The sequence below is a fragment of the Cetorhinus maximus genome, chromosome 33, assembly GCF_964194155.1.
Source record: "Cetorhinus maximus chromosome 33, sCetMax3.hap1.1, whole genome shotgun sequence".
NCBI classification, from domain to species: Eukaryota; Metazoa; Chordata; class Chondrichthyes; order Lamniformes; family Cetorhinidae; genus Cetorhinus; species Cetorhinus maximus.
Window position 1 is genome coordinate 990,852 of NC_135911.1, and position 18,077 is coordinate 1,008,928.

Genomic DNA, 18,077 nt, shown 5'->3' on the forward strand with positions numbered 1-18,077 from the left:
TAATGGAGGAAATTGTGGAGGAATTATCACAATAGGCTGGTGCCAGAGAACTGGAGAGTTGTCAATGTTACACTCTTATCCAAGAAATGGGCAGGAAGCAGATACCCACCCCTCTGAAGGACAGTAAGTCAGTGACTTTAGAGGCAATAGTACAGAAAACAATTAACAGTTAATTGGACGACTGCAGATTAATTAAATAAAGTCAGGGTTTGTTAAAGTCAGGGTTTGTTAAAGTCAATTCGTATTTAACCAGCCTGGTTGAGTTTTCTATTTGACGAGGTAACAGAGAGGGTTGATGAGGGTAATGCGATTGAAGTGATGCATATGGACTTGCAAAAGATGCTTCCTAAAGTGCCTCATAACAGCCTGGCCATCAAGGGTGAAGCCCCTGGGATAGAAGTAAAGTGGCAGCGTGGACATGAAGCTATTTGTGCTATGGGGGACAGGGAGTGGTGAGGAATGGTTGTTTCCAGACCGGAGAAAGGCATATGGCAGAGCTCCATAGGGGACCACTATAAGGGTTTTATTTTGATTAATATTAATAATCTACACTTGGTTACACAGGCACAATTTCAAAATTTAAGTATTACACGAAGCCTGGATGTATTGCGAAGCAAAAGGAGCATAGTTACAGTCTTCAAGAGGAAGTCCACTGTAGGGATGTTCAGACACGTGGACGTGGCAATGCAGTGCACTGTAAAATGTTGCACTTGGGTGGGAAGAGCGAGACAGGCAAGATAAAATAAAGGACACAATTCTAAAGGCGGTGCAGCAACACAGAGTCCTCGAGGTGTATGTGCAGAAATCGCTACCAGCGGCAGAACAGATTGAGACGGTAGTTAATGGAAACATGCAAGACTCTGGGCTTTCTAGGAGAGGCCTAGAGAGCTAACACAAATGAGGCATGCTGAAACTTTATAAAATACTGGTTGCACGTCATCTGGAGTATAACTACGGTCACCACCGCTTAGGCACGATATGAAGACTGCAGAGAGAATGTGGAAAGGATTTACGTGATTGGTTCCATGGACCAGGGTCTTCAGTTATGTGGGTAGCTTGTAGAATCTGGGGGGTTTAATTCTCCTTACGGAAGATAAGGCTGGGAGGAGATTTGATAAAGGTGTGTAAAATCAAGCAGGATCTAGGCGGATTAGATCAAGAGAAACTGCTCCCACTGGTGGAAGGATTTAGGATCACCGGAGATTGGCAAGAGAACCAATGGTGACTTGGAGAAAGAAACCTACTGTGTAGGGGTTGTTTAAGATGGGGAATGCACCATGTGAAGGTTGTGGTGGGACTGATACAATCAGCACTTTCAAAATGAAATTGAATAAGTGCCTGAATAGAACAAAACATATTGGAGGGCTGGAGGAAAAAGCTGGGGGAATGGAACCATCTGAGTTGCTCTTGCATTACCTAATTACATACATACTAATTAGGAGCACGATGAGGCCATTCAGCCCCTCCAGCCTGCTCCACCATTCAATAACATTATGGCTGATCTGTTTGTCGCCACAACACCACTATACTGTCTACCCCCAAAACCATTTGATTCCCTCTTTCACTCAAGGATCTACCTCTGCCTTAAAATTTTTCAGTGACCCTGCCTCTACCCACCTCAGGGCAAGAAAGTTCCACAGACTTACAACCTTCTGGGAGAAAAGAAAAGCTAAATTCTCCCCATGTCGATCTTAAATGGGAGGCTCCTTATTTTTAGACTGGGTCCCTCCTGATGAATGGCCTCCCAACAACATGGTCATGCTCCCCAGGGACCTTCCCCGACCTTCACAAGATGTCCACCCAATGCCAGCAAAGGCAACCCTTCACGACCTTCACAAGATGGAATCCCAAACACCCCCAACATTGGGAGACCGCCCTTGGCCTTCAAAACAGTGACATCCCACAGCCAGTAGAGGCCGTACACCCTTTGTCTATGGCGGGGGTGGAAGGTTATTGGGCTAGGCAGCAATGTGCAGTTGAGGCCACAATCAGATCAGCCATGATCTTATTGGATGGGGGAGCAGGCTTGAGGGGCCGAGTGGCCTACTCCTGCTCCTAATTGGTATGTAATATATATGTCAAGTGTTATGAGGACTGGGGATTTTTAGTGATGAGGCCTGTGTCCTTTTGGAGAGATACCCATGGTGGAAGTTTCATGCGATTCTTGTGGTTGTCATATTATTTGACATCATTGGTGAACATTTTTCAGTGATCCCTGCAGTTGGAATTTTACATGAAATTCTTGGTGCACAGTTTAAGTGAGACATACCGCGGCCAGGTGAAGGGAATCACAGAATTTTCACAGTGCAGTAGGAGTCTATTCGGCCCATCGGGCCTGCACCATCTCTCTGAATGAGCAATTCACTTAGTGCCATTCTTCCCATAACCTTCCCCCCCATAACCCTGCATCTTCCTCCTCTTCAAATCACTGTCCAATTCTCTTCTGAATGCCTCGATTGAATCTCGATCAATGCAGCAAGGATCGCTGATACGTTGGACAGCGTTTAACGTTCTATGGTATGTGAACATTTCAATTGATCTGTGCCTGGTTCACATTTAGTGCAGGGGACTTTGTTAAGTTATGTGCCCAGCGGCCATTAGACACAAAGACACTTTTTACAGAACCTGGATCTACACTGGGAGGGACACACACAGTAGGAAGGGGCGCGTCACAGAGCCCAATTCCACACTGGACACACTAGTGGCCCAACCCCCTCTGCTTCAGGGAACCCAGTGAGAGCAGGCCTGACCCACTGTGCCTGTATCACAGTTCCCCCCAGAGAGAGCAGTCTATCACCACTGTGTCTGTACCAAAGAAGATTGGAGAAAGCACACTGGTCCCAATATATGTTTATTACAGAGCTAACTGTATACAATCAAGTACATGATTAAAACCAGATGATGGAAATTCTTCAGCACATCTCTTCATTTGATGAATTTTGCAATTAGAGAAAAGGGATATTTTGCCCCCATCTTCAGTTGTTCTCTGAACTTGGTCTGGGTCACTGCATAAATACCGGTGTTTGTGCAGCAGCTGAGGAGCTGCAACATGAATGCCAGGTCCTGCACAAAAGCGGGTAGCTTTACAGACTCATACCCAAGCCACCACAATCGGTTATACATGGCATACACCGTAAAGACTGACCATAAGAGTATGAAATTGCTGGAAATGGCGAAGAGTAAAATGATGGATTTCCTACGGCTCTCCATCACTGGGTCACTTGGGTTTTCCCAACTGCTCTGATCCTTGATTCTCCTGCGGGCTCTGCTGGCCGTTAAAATGTGTTTAATGGTTAAAATATTGAGGAGCAGGATCAGTATAAATGGAACTCCCGGAGTGAGAATATAGTGAAGAAATTCGATGGTTGTCCAGGCCAGAGATTCGCGAACAATCCACGTGACCTCACAGAACCAGGGGAGGTTCGCCAGCCAATACCTATCTGTTAGCATAAAATACCAGATAATGTTCTTTAAACAGCTCAGCACTGTGACTGTTCCCAGCACCGCCGACGCTGTTTCCTTGCTGCAATATTTCCTTTTTAGCCGATGCCAGCAAATAGCCACAAATCGATCAAAGGTGAATGCGACAGTGAACCACACGGAACAGTCGCTGGCTGCATAAAGGAGGACGGCGTGGATGTTACATGCATGAATGCCCAGCACGAAAGAAAACTGTCTCCAGCAAACAATCGGAATGTGTCTCAGTATCAGGTCAACAATAATGACCAGAAGATCCGCCGATGCCATGGCCACCAGGTAGCAAGTGATACATTTGGTGAGACCGCACTTTCCTCCAGACAGGATCACAATCGTCACTAGGTTTACTGTGAGGGGGTAAATAAACATGGAAATTAGATATATTTTCATTGTGATTTGCACATGTGATGCGATATCCTGTGATCTGTTGAAATGTTTCTAGACATTATCTGCTGTAAACAGGGAAAAACGTTCAATACAATCAAACATTGAATTGAAATCAATGTTTGCAAAGACATTAGACAAAAGGAATGGCAGTTAATGCGGCACCTAATAAAGATCACCATTTCACCCACCTTCCAGAAAACTAACTGAGTATTAGAGCTAAATGTCAACTGGGGGAGATGGAACTGATTTCAGTGGCCCTCGGTTAGTATAGGGGATGAAACCAGTTTCCCTTTCCTGGTCATTACCTGATTACGTTGGATTAGTGTGGGGCTATCAACTCCAGGCCCCTGCTCCCGATTGTTCTACAGTGACCCTGGATTAATGTCGGGGGAAACAGCCAAGTTTCCTACTCCTGCTCACTCCCCCAGTGACTCTGGGTCAGTGTGTGGGAATCAGTCCAAGTTCCTGCCCTTGTCAGTTATTCAGTGAACCTGGTTTAGCGTCATAAATCATCCCATGCTCCTGATAGAGACCTGTAGCCAGTCACCCTCTCGTTAGTGTGATCAAGCAGCCCAGGTTCCCCCTCCGGACCCTGGGTTACGTCAAGGGAATCAGGCTAACTGCTCCCTTTTGATCACTGCTCAGTGACTCAGTGCCATGTGGAACTATTAGTCGTTGACTAAGCTGTCAGTCTGTGTTCTATTCCTTTGAGAGTGTCCATGAGGGTGGGGGTTTTCCGGGTATGATGGGCTTAAAGTAAACAAAATCCATACCCACAGTTTAAAGAAATGTCTGACACAAACATTCAATGTGAGGCTGCCCAGCTCTCACCACAATCCAAAGGAATTATTTATCCCACAACCTGGGAGCTGGGCTGATCAATGAAGCAGTGAACAGGGGGTGTGGACAGGGCCCAGCTTGGCTAAGGTGCCTCCTGGAACAAGGATCCACATGGGGACTACAAACCTAGGGGGGGGGGAAAAGAGTAAATAAATTGGCTAAAAGTAAATCAGGATCCCAGGCGCAGCTTTATGTTTTTCCTATCAGTTTCCCATTGATCTGTTCATTGAAACTGAACAAGGAAAGTAATCATTTGCTGTAACTAGGGTTATTAGCTCAATGTGTTATCACTTACATGAATATCAATAACCCTGTCTGACGATACTTTCTATATTAATGCACTGTTATGCAGTCTATGAATAGTGACAATGCGATACACTGTCCTAATCACTCAGAAATTATCAGAAAGACATGAAGGGAGCTAATGCAATATCAATAGTCGTTTGGTAGTGCAGAACTCGAATGTTGCTGACAAAAGAGACACATCTAAGCTTTTCGTCTTGCATTCATCAGGACACTTGCGTGAATACCAATAGAAGGGGAAAACAACAATTTGTACTGCACGTGAAGAGAGTGTGGATTGGTCGGCAAGTGGAATATTCTTGGAGAATGCACCAGTGATAGTGACTGACAGTTAACTGCCAAGCATTGTTTGAAATTTAAACCAGACAGCTTGATCCCGATTGGTCAGGACATTGCCTTGAGGAATGCAGGCAGAAAAAAGATGTACACACGTTGAACTTGTTCCAGCTAAAGAAAATAAGTGACAGCCATTCGCTGACTCGTTCATTTACATTTCACACAATGCTTGGCAATTAACTGTCAGTCACCATCACTGGTGCATTCTCAATTGCAATGCCTCTGCCAATCAGAATCACAAAATCACTGAATTTTGTACGGCATAGTGGGAGGCCATTTGGCCCATTGTGTCTGCAATGGCTCTCCAAATGAACATTATGGCCTAGTTCCATTGCCCTACCTTCTCCCCGTACCCTTGCATATTGCTTCTATTCAAATAATCATCTAATGCCCCCTTGAATGCGTCGATTGAACCTGCCTCCAACACACTTCCAGACCTGAACCACCCATTGTGTGAAGAAAAATCACTCCACATCTGCTTCTTCTGCAAATCACTTTAAATCTGTGCCCTTTCGTTCATGGTCCCTTTATGAGGGGAAACAGCTTCTCTCTATCTGCTCTGTCCACCCACCTCATGATTTTGAGCATCTCTATCAAATCTCAAATTTTTGCCTTTTTCCCTCCAAGGGGATAAGTCCCAGCCTCTCCAATCTATCCTCATAGCTGAAGTTTCTTATCCCTGGGACCATTCTTGTAAACCTCTTCTGCACTCTCTCCAATGTGTTCACACGCTTCCTATAATGTGGCGCCCAGAACTATACACAATAGTACAGCTGAGGTCTAACATGTGTCTTAGAAAAATCAGCATAACCTCCCTGCTCTTGTATTCTATGCCCCTTTTAATAAAACCCAGGATACTATATGCTTTATTACATGCTCTCTCCACCTGTCCTGCCACCTTCAATGATCTATGCACATGTACCCCCAGGTCTTCCTGCTCCTGTCCATTCAAAATTTCACCCCTAATTTTATGTTGTCTGTCCATGTTCTTCCTACCAAAATGCATCACCTCACAATTCTTCGCATTGAACTTCATCTACCACCTATCTGCCCACTCCGAGAAATTGACCATGTCCTTTTGAAGCTTTACACTGTCTTCCATGCAGTTCGCAACACTCCCAAGCTTCATATTATCTGCAAACTTTGAAATTGTCTACTGCACACTAAGATATATTTCATTACTATATGTCAGGAAAAGCAAGGGTCCCATTACCGACCCCTGTGGAACTCCAGTACAAATCTTCCTCCAGCCCAAAGGTATCCATTGACCATTATTCTCTGCTTCCTGTTTTTCAGCCAATTTCACATCCATGTTGCTACTGTCCCTTTATTCAATGGGCTAATGCTGTTCTCAGAGGTCTGTTGCGTGGCACTGTATCAAATGCCTTTTGAAAGTCCATCTACACCACATCAACAGCATTACCCTTATCAACCTTTTCTATCACCTCTTCAAAATCTACAGCAAGTTAGTTAAACACGATTTCCCCTTTAGAAATCCATGCTGGCTCTTCCTTATCAACCCATATTTTTCCAGGTGACCACTAATTATATCCTGAATAATTGTTTCTAGAATCTTGCCCACCACTGAAGTTAAACTGACTGCTCTGTAATTGCTGGGCTTATCCTTATGACCTTTTTGGAACAAGGGCGTAATGTTTGCAATTCTCCAGTCCTCTGGCACCACCCCTGAGTCTGGGGAAGAATTAAATGCTATGGCCAGTGCCCCTGCTATTTCTACACTCACATCCTTGAATATCCCTGGGTGCATGTCATCCGCTCCCGGTGCCTTGTTAACTTTAATTCCTGACAGTTTATTCAAAACTTCCTCCTTATCAATCTTGACCACTTCTAGTGACAGAGCTTCCTCATGTGTCACCATGGCCTGGGTGGCACCTGCCTCCTTGGTAAATAGGGTGCAAAATATTCATTTAATACCTCAGTTATGGCCCATTCATCCATGTGTAAATTCCCTTTTCGGTGCCTAATCGGCCCTACTCCTTTTACCGCCGTTTTTCTGTTTATATGTCGATAGAAGACTTTGGGATTCCCCTTCATGTTGGCTGCTAGTCTTTTCTCATAATCCCTCTTCTCTTCTCTACTATGTTTTTTCACCTTCCCTTTGACCCTCCTGTATTCCTCTTGGCTCTAAATTGTATTTTCAAACTGACACCTGTCATAAGCACGCTTTTTCTTCTTTATCTTAATTTCTGTCGCCTTTTTCATCCAGGGAGCTCTGGGTTTGTTTACCCTACTTTTTCCTTTCGATGGAATATACCTTGACCGTGCCCAAAGCAATTCTTTTTTGAAGTCAACCAATTGTTTAGCTACAGATTTTTCCGCTATTCTTTCATTACAGTCTATCTGGTCCAGCTCCGTTCTTGCCCCATTGAATTCGGCCTTCATCGAATGAATTATTCTTACCCTGGAATGACTTTCGTCCTTTTCTATCATCATCCTAAAATGTACAATACAATGATCACTGTTTCCTAAAGGCTGTCCCACTGACACTTGATCTACTTGGCCCACCTCATTCCCAAGTACCTAGTCCAACAAGTCTTTTCTTGTTGAATTGGACACATATTGCTGTAGGAAATTCTCCTGAACACAATCTAGGAGATTTGGACCTCTCTGCCCTTTGCAATACCACTGTCCCCATCAGCATTTGAGTAATTAAAGTCCCCCATTATAACAACTCCATAATGCTTGTATCTCTCTGCAATTTCCCAGCAGATTTGGTCTTCTACATCCTTCTCACTAGGCAGCACTCTATAGACTACACCGAGCAATGTAATTGCTGCCTTTTGTCCCTTAGCTCGAGCCAAATAGATTCTGTCCTTGGGTCCTCAGGGACATCCTCTTTCTCCTGCACTGCAACGCCCTCCTTAACCAATATTCCCACCCCTCCTCCTTTCCTTCCTCTCCCATCTCTTCTGAACGCCTTGTACCCGGGAATATCTAACACCCAGTCCTGCCCTTCCTTGAGCCAGGTCTCTGTTATCGCCACAACATCATATTTCCTCATGGTAAACTGCACCTGTAACTCCCCAATCCTGTTTACTATACCCTGTACATTCACATACATGCATAGTAACCCTGATTTAGATTTTGTTATCTTCTCTCTCGCCTCGATTCTACCTATTCTCTATACTAGTGTTATCTCTCCTCCCAAGTATTTTGTGCACCCTAGTATTCCTCTCTAATATTTTTTCTTGGTTCCCACACCCCTGCTGAGTTATTTTAAAGCCTCCCGAACCCAAGCAAAAGGCCCCGAAAGGAACTCAGTCCCATCTCTGTTCATGCGCAACCCAACCGGCTTGTCCAGGTGCCATCTCCCCCAGAGCCAGTCCCAATGTACCAAGAATCTAAAGCACTGTGCACCGTGTTTCCAGTCACGCATTCACCTGCCTTTTCCTCCTATTTCTGTACTCACTAGCACAGTGACACTGGGGGTAATCTGGACATTAGTACATTAAAGGTCCTGCTTGCTAATTTTCTACCTACCTCCCTAAATTCTGATTGCAGGACCAGATACCCCTTCCTACCTGAGTCATTAGCACCTTTGTGGGCCACGACCTCTGGCTGTTCACCCTTCTCCAGAGGAATGTCCTGCAGCCGCTCTGTGGCATCCTTGACCCTGGCACCAGTGAGACAACATACCATCCTGGTGTATCGTCTATGGCCACAGAAACGCCTGCCTGGTCCCCAAACCAATGAATTCCCTGTCACTATTGCTCTTCTGCTCCTCCTGTACAGCCGAGATGCTCGTGTTGCCACAAACGTGGCTCTGACTGCGCTCCTCTGAGGAACCAACTTCAGTTTCCAGCTTATGGAATGATAAAGACGATTTGTGAGTGGGACACCTGCACTACCTGCCTACTTCTCTTGGAATGCCTGTTGGTGACCCATTCCCTCTCTGTCTCCAGGCCCTTAAGCTGTGGTGTGACCACCTCTCTGAATGTGCTATCCACGTAGGTCTCAGCCTCGCAGATGCACCACAGTGACTCCAGCTACAGCTTGAGCTCTGGAACCCGGAGCTCAAGTTTCTGTAACTGGCAGCACTTCCTGCACATGTGGTCATCTAGGACACTGATAGCATCCATGACATTACACAGAGACAATAGGAAGTGAAAGTTCCTATTTGCCACCAAATTATAGCAAGTTGTCAGAGAATTTCCCGCAGATAAAATGCATTGGCAATATCTTTCAATCGCGCATTCTAATTGACAGACCTGCCCTGCTAAGTCTTTACTCTAATCCCCTTATGTTAACTTTATTCTACTTTGAATTTTTTATATTACTTAATTATATTGGCCCTAAATTTCCCTGCTTTCCTGGTGCTTCTCAGTTAAATCAAAGTATAGGAGCTTTAAACATATTACACTTTCCAAATTTACTCACCAGTTCCTACTTACCAAGGCAGCCGCTCTTCTTTCTGGGGAAAGGTAGAAAAGGAAAGGAGCACCTCCTCCCTCCTCACCGAACTCCCCCAGTCACCAAACTCCAACTTAAGCACTCCACGGCAGCCCACAACAGCACCCCAGTGCAGGCAAAGTCAGGGTCCACTTGCCAACCAATCAGCACTCTCTTCACATACATTATAAATTGTCGCTTTCCGCCTCATATTGATATTCTAGCAAGTCTCCTGATGACTGCAAGACGAAAAGCTGAGACATGTCTCTTTTCTCAGCAATGCTACTGCAATATTGGCTTATTTGAGGGACAATTGGATAGCTTCCCAAAGGGTATAGACATTAAAATACAGGTTAGAACCACAATTCTTAATGCGGCATTTATAATGAGATGTTACATTGATCATAAAGGAGAGGAACGCCTAACTGTAAGGCAATTGTTGGGCTGTCTGACAGAACCCCTCACATGCAGGACTTAATTTAATTATCTCAAAACAATGACTAGATTTTTTTTAAATGGAAAAATATCACCGTTCTCATTATGTGAACTATTCGGGAAGGAAACAAACAGGACACCAGGCTTGAAGCAGAAACAACTGTTTCATCGAGTTCAATTCAGTTCGCAGCTTTGCTCTGATATAAAACAATGGCTCTAATTATCGTTCCCATGTCAAGGTTTTCTGCTGGAGATAGCGATTAAATCAAACAATCTCGCATGGGCTAGGAAAAGGTTAATAAATATGGATTGCTGCTGGAAACAGCGCATCAGGAGTAGGAAGTAAATAAGAATTAAAGTAAACATGAGCAATCGTTTGCAGTAAATACATAATTACGGATAAATGTTAAAGATCTGTCAATTATATTGTTAAAGTTTGTTAATGTCACGTCAATTACAATGTTAAGGTTTGATCATGTCAATTACATTGTTACAGTTAAGAGAGAGAGGTGAATGGATATTAATTAAGGTTAAGAGAAAGAGGGGAATGGGGATTAATTGCCTTTGAGTGCATATAAACAGGAGAGATGTGGCACATTGGCCAAATGGGAAGGCACTGGTATCATAAACAAAAAAACTTCGATCCCCGTCCATTCATGGAGACAAGTGCTAGTTTTGAATTTCTTGGGGCCTGTAGATGTGGCCAGGTGATTAAGGCAATAGGTTTGAAATCCATTGGGGTTTCCCTATGCAGGTTCGAATCCATCCCATTACACTTCTCACTATTCCTGATTTAAGAATGATATACAGAATTAATGATCAATTGGGTAGACTTTAAAAGTATGAAGAGGCGATTGCTGGGACACTGGGTTATGTGGGAGGAGAACTATGAGACTGAACATGTCAGTAAACTCTCTCAATAAAGAAACGCTCTGGGTCTTGGTTTCTGCTTCACTAAACAAGCTTGGATCCTGTTCACAATAAATATGCAATAGTAATAAATCAGTCCTCAGATAAGTATTAAGGAGGAATTCAAAGCTTTATGAGGCCTGTTGCAGTTTCATGAGTGGCTGTTTATTTTGGACTGGAGATGAGCATATGGTGGTAGGGATTGGGGGAAGTGGGGGTGGTTGGGTTCCACAAGTTTCGACACTAGGATTGCTGACATAGGCTAGATTCTTGGACGTGGGGATACAGGGAATAATTTTGAAATTTGCAGAAAGCCGGACTCTCGAAAACAACTAATGATGGAGATGGCAGGAGATTTCGAGTGGACATAGACAGGGTCATGGAAGGAGCAACAATCTGGCAATTGAAATTCGGCGGACAAATGTGAGGTGATACATGGTGAAGTGAAGAATGAGGAGGCACAGGACAAGAAAGGGGATTAATCTGAAATGGAGCACAGAAACAGATACATCTGAGGCACTTGTGCATAAATCTATGAAACTGGTCAGAGAGGTTAACAAACCAGATTACAATGTCTCTGGCTTATGAGTGTTCAAAAGAGCTGCCAAGTACAAAAGGTAGGAGGCCATGCTACACCTGAATGGTTAGGATCCAGCTGGGCTATCAAAGAATTTGGGAAGGGAATTTACCAGAGTCGTCCCAGGAATCTGGAACATCACATACATGGAGCGGTTGAAGATGTTGCAATAGTCATTTTTTTTCATTGCCACGAGTGCGAAGGTGAGTTTTAATATAGGTGTTCAAAATCAGAGAAGGCTCTTACAGAGTAAGTGAGGTGGATTTGTTTTAATCATCAGAGGAGTCACGAGAGACCGAGATCAATTTAAGGCAACTCAAAATAGTACCAGCAGCAAAATGAGAGTTTTATTACACAGTGTGCTTTTGTGTTCTGGTGTGCATTACCCTGAAACCCTGGTGGAAGCCTGATTAATAATAGCTTTTCAAAGAGAATTGATTTAAGGAGAGCATTTCGAGTGGTTAGATAACTCTTTCAAAGGTTACACGGGTGGCAAGATGGTCATTTAAGTGCTGTGACATTCTTTGATCCAATAAGTGTTTGTGTTTGTGTGTGTCCATTTCTGTTCATATGTATGTGACAGAGACAGAGAGAGGGAAGGAGAGAAATATAACTAAGCAACAGGGAGAGGGTGAGAAAGATGGGACAAAATATAATCGCTGCTGGCAAGTTGGCCAGGGTAGGATTGAAATACACGAGTGTAGATTTGACAAGGTCATGGATGACTTTTCATGCAGTAGATGGATGAACTGAGGTAGATATGGTGGTGCGCTATATTACTGAGGTGGTAGGCGGTAGGATTACTGATGGAAATGGTCCTAAAGCAGCTTAGGCTCAACGGGATTACCAAGCTTGTGTGCAGTGTGGTTAATCCTCAGAGGTTAGTTAGGGATGGGGCTGGGTTGATGGATAGGAGACCAGGTTGGCAGTAATGAGCAACGACAATGGCTTTGGTATTCCCAAGAATTCAAGAACAACGTGAGCAATAATTGAACAATGACTTACGAATCTTATAGCTTGATATAGGGACTTACCAGTGACATCAACAACAGCAAACAGGGCGAAGGAATTTAAAGACCCAGCAATGCAGAAAACATGGTTTGAAATGTATAGCTGGACGGAGAGACTTACCAGGCACACCAATAATAGCAAGGGCTGGATAGTAAAGCTTCTGAACAATCAAAAGTGTATAATAAATCCGAGAATTTACGTTCAGAATATCATAATATACAGAAAGATGATCAACCTCCCAGAAGAAACTCCTGTCCATTGTTGTAACGTACCCATCTATTGCTCTCATTTTCCAACTCTTTGTTGTAATATTCCAATCCATTGTTCTCAGATTGCCATCCATTATTATAAAGGTCCAATCTAAAGTTCTCCAGGATTATGATCGATCCTCTTCTTCTCTCTGGCTCCTGGTTAGCGCTGCCTGAGATGATCCCACTGACACTATTGTATGAGTTCTTGCAAAGGGTTTCTTATTAATAGTGGAGCTAACGTCTCCAGTGAGAGAATTAGGGTCCATGGTGACTCACGTTAATTACAGTCACGAAACAAACAAGTTCACTTAACCCATTTCTATGCAACACTTTCTTTTTGTGCCAAAATGAAGGACAACATATAGCCTTTCCAATTGAGATGTTCCCTGACAAATTGCAGTTCAAGTTAATATTATGGGCTTTGAAAAAGATGTCTGATCAAGTGCCAGTTAATAGACTTGACCCAGAGTGTGAAACCCAGGGATGAATGGGGAAATGACAGAACTGATGCAACCAGGGCTAAGGGACAGAACGCAGAGGAAAGTGGTGGCCAATAGTTCTTTAGACTGGAAGGACATATAGAGCGATATTCCCTCGCCGTCAGTATTATGGCGACTTCTATATCTGAAATATAAGTTCTATCCATTCATCAGAAGCAGAACCGCACACTTTTCTGATGCCAGGACAGTTGGAGATGTAATGAAGAATGAGGAGGACAGTAATGAATTTCAGGTTGATAGGATGGTGAACTGTGTAGGCACCTGGAAGTAAAATGAAAAGAATTGGGAAGGACACTGTAGTAAGTAAAGGTCTAGCCTCTCCTGCTGGCTTTCAGGGGGGTCACGTGATTGTTCTTGGAGACTCAGACCAATGAGCCCTAAGGGCGAGTAATCTAGGAGGGGGGAGGGGGTGTGGCTTTCTCCTCGAGGACCTGGTTCAGGTATGAGGCTTCTGAAAGCTCTCTGTCATAAAGTTAACTGTTACAAGGAGAAACCTGCCTGGTACATCAAGCCATTACATTTGGCGATGAGGGTAAAATAGCTCCGATGCTACACCCCGGGCCTTGTGAATGTGAGCACATCATAAAAAATAAAAGCAAAGTGTACTCACCAGTCATGTAGCTCTTCGGCAGAATCAACCTTTCTGACACGACTATGGGAGACTGGAGCCAGTATGGACAGTACCTTGGTTTTTAAATTCATAGTGAACAAAATTACAGTGGAGGAGAAGCAGAAAGCGATCCTTTTGGGTGTATGTGGTAGTAAGACACACAATCTCATGAGCAACCTGACCGCCTCAAACACGCCCAATTCTAAGCCCTTTAATGAATTAGTAGGCCTTGTGAAAACACACTACCATACAAAGCCATCCGTATTAATGCAGCGGTTTAAGTTTAACTCCAGAGTAATGGCCACAGGAGAGTCCATCACAACCTATTTAGTAAAGTGGAAGCAGCTGACAGAGCATTATAACTTCAGAGACACACTCAATTATATGCTGCAGGCCTGATTAGCTTGTGGAGTTCACGATGATGCCGTTCAGCACCGTTTACTTGCAAAAGTCAATGCTTGTTTGAAGTGTGCCCTGGAAATCTCCCACACTACGGAACGTGCTGTGAGAGAGTCACAGACTTTACATCAGGTACAACATGGCGCTGTTCCTCATGTGGGATGGGAACCTACCACCAGGTGTGGCATGAAAACCAGAGACACAGCCTGGAAACGAGAGGCAAGTTCCACTGTTAGGAACAGGAAAAGGCCAAGTGGAAGCATTTCAGCAGTGACTCCGAAGTTAATCTGTTCTAGATGTGGGGGAAACCACGTGCTGGACACCTGCAGATTCAAGCAGGCAGAATGGGATTGCAGCCATAAGAAAGGTCACGTAATAAAGCAATGCAGGGTGAAATGGAAACAGCCCATAAGACAGAAGACCAAAATGTTTGAAGTGAATAATAACTAATAAAATATAACTTTCTAGTAATGTAATCAATTCTAATGATTGTCGCATTATTGTTGGGGCTCAGTTGGTAACACATTGGTCTCTACCCCAGAGAAGAGGGTTCAAATCCCTGTAGGGACAAGAACACAGGCTCAAGGTTGGCATTTTGGAACAGTCTAGAATGCTGGGCTACTGACACTGCCCAATTTCAGAGGCTGGCACTTTGCCCCCTTGGGTGGTTGTGAGGTATTAATTGCCACTATTCACAAAAGTGCAGGGCAGTTCTCCAATTGTACTTGTCTAATGCCTATTCTCAAAGAGCATCAACAAGGGACATATATTACCTACCAGTAAATTCTCCTGGATTTTATTTTCTTCCTCTTTAGAAGATTGGATTTGAATTGAAGAGAGTGAAGGGTTTCCGGGAGGCTCTGTAACTGCTATAAATTCTGTTAAGCTGACAAACTGAAATGACACAGTCTGCAGCTTCTGTCTCTCACACTGTAAACAATTCTAAAGGTCATTGACGCTGTCAGTCTAGTGTTATCTTTAGTGAGGTGAGATTATGACCGTTTCACACTCTCCAGCTGCTCAGTCACCATTTAAACAGTTTGGTCTGAGGGTGAATATTGTGTTTCCCTCTTGTTGCCGGGGGCTGTTGCAGAGAGTGAGGTGACTCAGTGAGGCTGTAATATTCCTGCTATTTACAAGATACACCGCAGGTCAGGCACACAGCCTGAGGGCAAAACTTTGCAAAGTGAAAATTGCAGAGAGTGCAGTGAAATCCAAGCGAGGGTTGTTTGAACTATAGTTCCACAGAATGGAAGAAGGAAGCCGATCGATCAGGCCGCCTGTTGAGCTGTTTAACTTTCCACCCAAGTCAAAGGGAATTCAAGTCGAGCGGTCCGGGCAGTGACCCGAGTGGTATATGTATTAGCGCCAGTTTTCCCTGCGGCCCAAGACCAGGATTAATTCGGGGTGAATTTTACCAGTGGTTGGGAGGGGTCCTACCCAACATCAAAAATATTTGTGTATCCATTGACATCAGCTGAAGACTGAAACTAGATTTTTTTTAAATTTTCGTGTCTTAGATGGAACACAGATCCTGGCTTAGCCGGCGCCAGTTCAATTCAATTTACCCCCTCCGGTGGATGATGGGCATGAATAACTGGGAAATATTCTGGCAGGACCCCACACTGCTCGGTTTGGAAAACATCTGTTGGATCTTTCCATTCATGGGAGGTGGGTATCGCCGGCCAGGACAGCGGGTGCTGCCCATCCCTAATTGCCCTCGGACTCAATGGCTTTCTGGGCCGCTTCAGAGGGCAGTTGAGAGTCACCGATATTGCTGTGTGGCCTGGGTGACAGCTTTCCCATCCTGAAGGCTCATTAGTCAACCACATGAGGTTAGCTTTATATTCCAGGTTTGTTTAACTAAAACTAGCCAGTTACCATGGGGGGGATTTGAACCCATGCCCCCCAGACCATTGGTTTGAGTCTCTGGGTTGTTACGCCAGTGACATGACCATCATGCCCCCATTCTAAATCACACTTCCCCGCGACATTCACGTTTACAATATGTATATATAAGCAAATCCAGTTCATGTAGACAGGTCCAGGCCTCATACCAGAGATTGACAACCGTCCGGCAACAAAGAGAGATTTACTCTGTGGGCACAGTAGAGAGTGAATGTAAAGAGTTAAAGAATCGGAAACAACAAAAGAATGATTTTATAGACCTTCAAACAGTTTACTGACAAATAACTCTCATCTCTGACGTCACAGATGCGGGTTGGAGGGAAGTTTGGTCAAGTTGAGTGAACCACAATCCTACAAAGGACAACGGCCGCTATTACAGGTTCCAACATTCATTCGGATCAGCAGCCGGAAATCTCAATATGTGTAAACTTAGAGTCAGAAGCGTCTGCGACCGCATCAGGTGCCCTGCAGACTCCGATTCCGTGATATCATTTTGAAGGGAAGAGGTGAGTGAAAACCTTGTTGAAATATTTCAGCCCAGCGATCACACCTTCTACGCTCCAATTCACACATGTATAGCCTATTGTACCAGTGCTATGGGTGAATATCTGTTAGAAACAGAGAGTGAATAGATCATGACATTCTCTCCCAAAACATACTTTGTTCCTAAAACCTGCAAAAGTTCATGACAACACATTTCGATTTGGAAATTACTGAAAGTGCAATAAAATTCAACTTCTCTCCATACAGCCTGTTCCACTGTCAGGTGCCTCCATAACATGTTAATGCTCTCGATATTTGCAGTGCACATTCCTTGTCAGACATGCAGCCCTCAGGGTTGTACACAGGTCCCAGCTCCTGGGTGTGCCAGATAATAATTGTAGTTTGGGACAATGTGTTACTGAGACAGTCTCAGTGATCTATTAAACCACAGTGTGAGTGAGTGTCGCACATTCTCACAGTAACACTGCGCTACGGGTAACTTGAATTTTATTCATTTAGTTTTAATGAATTCCTTTAATTTAAGCCCGGTTATAGACCCTCGGATCACTACAAACTTGGTACTTGGCGAGTCATGAGAAAAACGGAATTCTGATTTGTACTCCGGGCGTCCAGCGTGTGACAATGGGGTTAATTCCAGGATTCTCCAGGTGCCTCTACAGGGATTTTCAAATTGTATTTTATTTCAATATTTCATTTCCGTGTTGAATAACATGTTGCTTTTTTCTGGAAGGGGTAGCGAGATGAAGCAATGCTCTTACGTGGACAATCCTGACTCGTGTATTGCTGACACATTGCAAGAGGGTTAGTTTTATTTCACTTAAGAGGACAATCCTCACATTAATTAACGCGAATAGGTGTAAACGGGTGTGATATAGTCAGGAATACTGAGACATGTCTGCAGAGTGACCAGAGATGGGAACTGAACATCCAGGGGTGTTCAGTATTTAGGAAGCACAGACAAAAAGGAAAAGGCGGTGGAGTTTCATTGCAGGTTAAAGAGGAAATTAACGCAATAGTGAGAAAAGATATTAGCGCCGACGATGTGGAATCTGTATGAGCAGAGCTGAGAAACACTAAGGGGGAAAAATATCTCCAAATTTGCAGATGACACAAAGCTGGGTGGGAGGGTGAGCCGTGAGGAGGATGTAGAGATGCTTCAGTGTGATTTGGACAAGCTGAGTGAGTGGGCAAATGCATGGCAGATGCAGTATAATGTGGAT